This window comes from Euphorbia lathyris, chromosome 2 (assembly GCF_963576675.1).
Source record: "Euphorbia lathyris chromosome 2, ddEupLath1.1, whole genome shotgun sequence".
NCBI lineage: Eukaryota > Viridiplantae > Streptophyta > Magnoliopsida > Malpighiales > Euphorbiaceae > Euphorbia > Euphorbia lathyris.
In genome coordinates, this window is record NC_088911.1 from 845685 (window position 1) to 853878 (window position 8194).

General features: G+C 35.4%; 1 non-coding gene across 1 annotated transcript; it reads right to left on the reverse strand.

Annotated features, from left to right (window-relative positions):
- Positions 1-361: 361 nt before the first annotated feature.
- LOC136221394 (small nucleolar RNA R71) lies at positions 362-468 on the reverse strand. Its single transcript, XR_010685157.1, has one exon. It is a non-coding gene; the product is annotated as a small nucleolar RNA R71 (small nucleolar RNA).
- Positions 469-8194: the final 7726 nt, after the last annotated feature.

Here is an 8194-nt window from a genome sequence, read left to right on the forward strand (position 1 = left end):
CACTTATGGATTATGCTAGGCCAGGAATGGCCGGTGTAACTAATAGTGTAGTTAGACCCCGTATAAACGCAAATCAATTTGAAATTAAGCCTGCTTTGCTTAATATGTTGCAAAACAACGTAACGTTTTACGGATTGCCTAACGAAAACCCTAATGCACATTTGACAAATTTCTTAGAAATTTGTGACACTTTTAAAATTACTGATGTAAAAGCGAAGCAATCAAACTTCGCCTCTTTCCTTTCACTTTGAAGGATAAGGCAAAAATTTGGTTAACTTCTATGCCTGCTGCAACATTTGAAACTTGGGACCAATTAGCCCAACCATTTTTACAAAAATATTTTCCTTTAGCAAAAACCGCAAGAGTCATCAAAGAGTTGACATCTTTTACACAAAATGATAATGAAAGTCTTTATGAAGCTTGGGAACGTTTTAAAGAACTTCAACGTTTATGCCCACACCACTAATTGTCAGATGCACTTTTAATGCATACATTCTATAATGGATTAAATCCTACGACTAGAGGTTCATTAGATGCTATGTCTGGAGGGTTATTTATGAAAAAGACATCCGCCCAAGCAAGAGAACTTTTGGAGGAAATGGCAATCAACAGCAGTATGTGGCCCGCAGAGCGTGGACATATACCAACGGCGAAACCATCATCCTCAGGTACATCATCGGTTAAAGGTATAATGAATCTTGATCCAGTAGCAATGTTACAAGCCCAATTTTCTGCCTTATCGCACAAAATTGATAAATTTATGGCACCGTGCGATCCTAATGATCCAATCCATAGAGACATTGATTACGAAGGTATGAATGAGATAGAACAGGTAAATTTTGTCCAAGGACAAAACCAAACTACTAATCCTTATTCTAATACTTATAATCCTGGATGGAGAAATCATCCTAACTTTAACTGGAAAGATGGTAATAATAATAACAATGCAAATGCTAATCAGTATCGTGTAAATAATTATCAAAATCAAACAAGAGATACGATTAGCACTTTATCTTCAAAAATCGACAAATTTATAGATGCGATGAATGGAAAGGTAAGTAATCAAGACGATGGTTTTAAAAGGATCGAAAATAAATTCGATCAGCTTATCAAAAACCAATCATCTAGCATCCATAATTTGGAGGTTCAAATTGGACAACTTGCTAAATCAATTCCATCCCGCAAAGGGGGAAGTCTTCCCAGCCAAACGGAAGAAAATCCGAAAGAGCATGTTAAGGCTATCACTCTTTGTTCGGCGAAAAACTATTTAGGTCCGGAAATGCCCGGAAATTCAACTTTATCTGGAAATGATTTACCAAAATCCAAAGAAGATACGTTAAAACAAAAAGATACACAAATTGACTCTAATCCAAAACCTTTTGTACCAAAGCCATCTTTTCCACACAGGGTCCGAAATAAGGACCATGATAAACAACTGTTATCATTTTTAGATAAGCTTAAAAATTTGCATATAAATTTAACGTTTATGGATGCAATTACGCAAATTCCTAACTATGGAAAGTTCTTGAAAGATTTAATTTCAAAAAAGATTAGTTGGGAAGGAATTTCATCCATTTCTCTTTCTGAAGAATGTAGTTCGATAGTATCAAGCAAATTACCTACTAAACTCAAAGATCCCGGATGCTTTACCATTCCGTGTACATTGGGAAATATGGAATTCCCAAGTTGTCTTTGTGATTTAGGAGCTAGTATAAACTTGATGCCATTGTCTATTTTTGAAAAATTAGGGACATCAAGCGTACCAATATGGTTTTGCAATTAGCGGATCAATCCACTAAAAGACCATATGGTATAATTGAAGACGTTTTGGTAAAAGTTGACAAATTTATTTTTCCTACTGACTTTGTTATCTTAGATTTTGCTTATGATGCTAATTGTCCGCTAATCTTTTGTAGACCGTTCATGAACACGGGACGTGCTCTAGTTGATGTGTCGGAAGGAAAAGTAGTTTTAAGGATAGGTGATGATAAGATCGAGTTCGATATGAATCAAGCAATGAAATATCCTAGGGAAGATTTTGCTTGCATGAAACTTGATTTGATTGAGGAATGTGTTAATGACATTGTTCAAAGAGAAGAAATAATAGAACCTATAATGGGTGAAGAATTAGAAGATAAGGACCCAGAGCCTTTGATTCGAGAAGATGGACCAATTCCGCCTTCAGTAGTAGTTCCACCTAAATTAGAACTTAAAGAACTACCAAACCATTTGAGATACACTTTCCTAGGCGGAAGTGATACTCTACCTATAATCATCTCTAACAAATTAACAGAAAATCAAGAAGAAAAATTGAAAGAAGTTGTTAAAAATAGAATAGGAAGTATGGGATGGCAGATTTCAGATTTAAAAGGAATTAATCCTAGTATTGTAATGCATAGGATTCACTTAGAAGAAGATAAGCCACCTAAAGCGGATAGACAAAGACGTTTAAATCCGAACATGAAAGAAGTAGTCAAAAATGAGATTACTAAACTTTTAGACAATGGAATCATTTATCCTATTTCGGATAGTGAATGGGTTAGTCCAATCCATTGTGTACCCAAAAAGGGAGGTATAACTGTAGTAAGGAATAATGAAGGTGAATTAATACCTACGCGAACCACCACCGGTTGGAGGGTTTGTATAGATTATAGGAACCTAAATAAGGCAACTAGGAAAGATCATTTTCCTTTACCTTTCATCGATCAAATGATCGAAAGAATAGCCGGTCATGCATTTTATTGTTTTCTCGATGGTTATTCCGGATTCTTTCAAATATATATTTACCCGGATGACCAAGATAAAACAACCTTCACATGTCCTTATGGAACATTTGCATATAGAAGAATGCCTTTTGGTTTATGTAATGCACCAGCAACTTTTCAACGTTGCATGACTGCAATTTTTAATGATTTCATCGAAGATATCATGGAAGTATTTATGGATGATTTTTCAGTTTATGGAGATTCTTTTGATGCATGTTTAAAAAACTTAGATAAAGTTCTTTCTAGATGCGAAGAAACGAATTTGGTATTAAATTGGGAAAAATGTCATTTCATGGTCGACGAAGGAATTGTTTTAGGTCATAAAATATCTGAAAAAGGATTAGAAGTGGATAGAGCAAAAACTTCAGTAATAGAAAAATTACCCCCACCGACAACTGTCAAGGGAGTAAGATCTTTTCTAGGACATGCAGGTTTTTACAGAAGATTTATAAAAAACTTTTCTGTAATTTCCAAACCACTTACTAATTTACTTATGAAGGATTCAACCTTCGACTTTAACGAAGATTGCATTAAAGCTTTTGAAACATTGAAAACAGCCTTAGTCAGTGCACCCATAATTGCTAAACCCGATTGGGATTTACCTTTTGAAATCATGTGTGATGCAAGTGACCTAGCTGTAGGATGTGTTTTAGGTCAAAGAAAGGATAAAAGATTACATGTTATTTATTATGCAAGTCAAACATTGTCCGGTGCACAATTAAATTACACAACAATAGAAAAAGAGATGTTAGCCGTAGTATTTGCATGTGATAAGTTTAGGTCATGCTTGCTAGGATCTAAAGTTATTATTTATACAGATCACGCAGCTTTACGTTATCTGTTTGCTAAGAAAGATGCAAAACCGCGTCTGATTAGATGGGTTTTGTTGTTACAAGAATTTGATATAGAAATTAGAGACAAAAGGGGAGTAGAAAACCTTGTCGCCGATCATCTATCGAGACTAGATGATGAAAACGGTCCTATAGGTGAAACTGTCGGTATACGAGATGATTTCCCCGATGAACATCTCTATCAGGTAGAAAGTATCATGTCACCATGGTATGCAGATTTTGCTAATTATCTTGCAATCGATATTGTTCCGGAAGGATTATCTCCCCAACAGAGGAAGAAATTTTTCTTCGATATTAAACAATATTTTTGGGAAAATCCCTTTCTATTCAAATCATGTGGTGACGGGATAATTAGGAGATGTGTTGGAGAAAATGAATATGAATCTATAATAACAGAATGTCATTCCAGCTCATATGGAGGACATAATGGAGTTAATAAAACGGTAGCTAAAATATTGGAATGTGGTTTCTTTTGGCCGACAATGTTTAAAGACATTGGTTCCTTTATTACTCGTTGTGATAAATGCCAAAGAACGGGTAATTTAGGAAGGAAAGATGAGATGCCCCTCACAAACGTGTTGGAAGTTGAAATCTTCGACATGTGGGGAATTGATTTCATGGGACCTTTTCCACCTTCCAATGGTAAAACTTACATATTAGTAGCCGTTGATTATGTTTCAAAGTGGGTTGAAGCAATTGCAACCCCTACAAATGATTCTAAAGTAGTTATTAATTTTCTTGACGAAATATTTTGTAGATTCGGTTGTCCTAGATATGTTGTTAGTGATGGCAGTACCCATTTCATAAATCGGAATTTCGATATGCTTATGAAAAAATATGGAGTACGCCACCGAGTGTCAACGCCATACCATCCTCAATCAAATGGTCAAGCGGAGATCTCAAATAGAGAACTCAAATGGATTCTAGAGAAAACTGTTTCGTCATCAAGAAAAGACTGGTCACAAAAACTCAATAATGCGCTATGGGCATACAGTACTGCATTTAAATCACCAATAGGAATGACTCCGTATCGTTTAGTATATGGAAAAGCATGTCATTTACCAGTTGAATTAGAACATAAAGCCTATTGGGCTATTAGAAAACTTAATTTTGATTTACAACAAGCAGGAAAGAAACGTTTGCTCAATTTGAATGAGTTAGATGAGTTACGTCATTTATCATATGAGAATGCAAGGATTTATAAAAAAAAAGTGAAAAAATGGCACGATGCCAAGATTAAAGTCAAACACTTTAATGTTGGAGATAAGGTGCTGTTATTTAATTCACGACTTCGTATATTTCCGGGAAAACTTAAGTCCAGATGGGACGGACCGTATTTAGTCGTCAAAACATTCGACTATGGTTCTTTGGAACTTGAGGAAACTAATGGAAAGCGTTTCAAAGTTAACGGTAATCGATGTAAAATCTATTACGAAAATATTTCCGAAATAGGAACTAGTTTCGTAACAAGATTTCCTGACATATAAATCAAAGTTTTTTTTATTTATTATTATTATTATTTTTATTTATTTTATTTATTATTTTTATTTATTTTATTTATTATTTTTATTTTTATTTTTATTTTGTTTTAGATTATATCATTTTATTTTAGGATTTTAGATATAGAAAAATATATTCAAGTCATGATTTTAGTTAATTTTTAGGAATTTCATAAAAATTAGAAAATTCAGTAATTCTCAGTTGAGAATTTGAGATTCTCAGTTGAGAATTCACATATATAGAATTCTTAGGGAGGTAAAAATATTTTTGGACTTATAGAGAATTTGGGCATGTCTAGAAGCCAGGAAAATTTCTGGACTTGTAGAGGATTTCAGATTCTCAGTTGAGAATTCTGAATAAAAATTGAAAGGAAAATTTCTGGACTTACCAAGGATGAGGATTCTCGGTAGAGGATCGGGAATTCATGGTTTTGACAACTGATTTTCGCAGGAAAATCAGCGTGTCGCGACCGAGGGTCAGCATCCTTGGTCGCGACACGGGGAAATTTTGCCCAGATTGACCTTTTCCCAAGCAGTTGTAACGCTTCAGAAATGAAACATTAAGTTTCTTCATTTCTAAAGGGTTTGTTTCATGTCTTTTCACTTCGAAACAACACCTCTTTTCGTCCTAGGATCTTATAAATAGGTTCTAGAGGTTCAGTTTTCTATCACTTTCTTTTCATCTCTATCAGAACTATCTCTGATTTTCTTACCATTCACAAATCCAGACACTAAGTTCAGCATTTTTCTTCCTTACTCTTTCCAAACATCATGGCTTCCTCAAACACTTCATCTAAGAAAGTTATTGCTTCACGCAATAAACGTGTTGATATATCAGAGCGTTATGGATGTAACTTTCCCATCTTCAATCACGATGAGGGAAGGCGCTTCTTGAGGCTTCGATACACGTTCTTTGTCGGGATGCTATACATGGACGACTTTCTTAATGATCAATTAGGAATCAAGGAAGATATGAGTCGCTACATGGAGCGTTTAGGATGGACCAGATTTGTCGATATGAAGTTTCCTATAATTGGAGACTGGGTATTAGAGTTTTTCTGCACTATGCGTTTTGTTAACAAGCGTCGGGTGCATCTCAATTTTCGTCGGGATGGCAAAACTTTCACTTTTGGATATCCTGAATTGCATGCTTGGTTTGGTTTTCCCTTGAAGGATACTACCAAACGTCATCATGGAAGAGATATGACGTCCACTGATATTTGGCGAATGCTCACCGGCATCTGGCCTTTCAACCCAAAACTTGCCTATAATAAGTCTTTCTATTCCAACTCCATGCTATATTTGCATAAGTTTCCGAGTCACAGCCTGTTCGGTCGCACGTTCAGTAGTGTCGTCCAAGAATCTGATCTTTATGTCCTTGGCGATATATTTCAAGGCAATGTGGTTGATTCTTCAAAAATTTTGATGGAGGGTCTTGTTGCCGCATCTAGATCCAAGGCTAAGAAGGTTGGGTTCGGGAATATTATATGCGGAATAATTCTAGGGACCAAGGGCACTATTTCTGTTCCTTGGAGTGATGCTGAATCTTTCCCAATGCTAGACTATGAATTTTTAGAATTTGAAGGTCTAGTGAAGCGAGTTTTTCGATCAGGACCAAATTTTCTTTCTGCACCCGAACGTCAAGCCTTCATGCAGTTGAAAATGGATCGATATAGGGCTAAGAAAATCCCAATTGAAAGGGACGAATTTTTAGCATAGCTTGTGTTTCGTATTGTTTGTAAATATATGTAAATATATGTTAATAAATAAAAACTTCTCTTTGCATTATACTTGTTTTTGGTTATATGGTTACATTTTAATTTCATAATTCTAGACCAATGAATCAATTAAATGCCAACTTAATCCATTCATGACTAATTAAATGTTAATGATTAAATTTCAAGTTCCTTAAATAGATTCATTTAACTTAAATTGATAAATGCACATAAATGATTCAATTAATTTTAGTTTCAAACCTTTCATATTCATAATTTTAACATTCATTAATTAATGCATTTTTCATTTTAATTTTCCATTAATAAGGATAAATCTTTGGTTTTCCTTATCATTTAATGTTTTACATTTATGTTTCAAGTACAGATAACATTTTAAAGGAGTACAGGTTCCAAACTATCAAGAAAATACATGAATTGAAGTTAATATGCTGAATTTGGGTAGCCACGAGGTGATCCGCGGCCGAGAATAATGAGATCCTCGGTCACTTCAGCAAAATCCTTCTAAAATTCGAAGACACATTGGCTGAACACACGCGATCCGCGACCGTGGATGCGCGTCCTCGGTAACTTCAGAAAAATTTACTCCAATTTCAGACAAAACATTTCGCTGCCCGACGCGATTCGCGGCCGCGAATGATGATTTCTCGGTAACTTCAGAATTTTCTTCGAAAATTTCAGAGATAACATTGGTTGAAAAACGCGATCCGCGGCCGCGGATACACATCCACGACCGCGACACGCGTATTTAAGGCACTCCAAGTCCGATTTTTGGCCTATCTTATACACCTCTTCCATTTAACCTATACCTATTCCTTTTCCTATTCACCCTCTACCTAATTACTCTTCCTATTTCAACTCTACCTATTCCAATTCCTATTCCTACTCTAACTGTTTAACTTCTTATTCAAACCCTATATATACCTATTACTTACACAAACCTTACATCACCTCCAATTTTAACCAATCCCATACTCTTACCTCTTCCCAATACCTTACTTTTACTCTTCCCAATTTCATCATTAACCTTTTCAATCACCTACACCTTTCAACTTCAAGTCTCCACAACACTTCTACTTCATCTTCAACCTCAAGCTTTTCTCTCTTTTCATCTTTTTTCATCTAAACCCTAAACACCATAACCATGCCTAGACCAAAGCGTGTTGGACACAAGCCGGCTGTCACTGAGGCTAATCGCCTAAGGATTAGTTGCGGAGCTTATTTCGATATTCATTCTGAGGAAGAAGTTGGCCGTTTCAAGCACTTTTCAAACCCCAATCGTAAGTTTGTGGATATGCAGTTTCTTGACTTTGATTCGGTAAGAAAGTTGAACTTCACTACCCAAA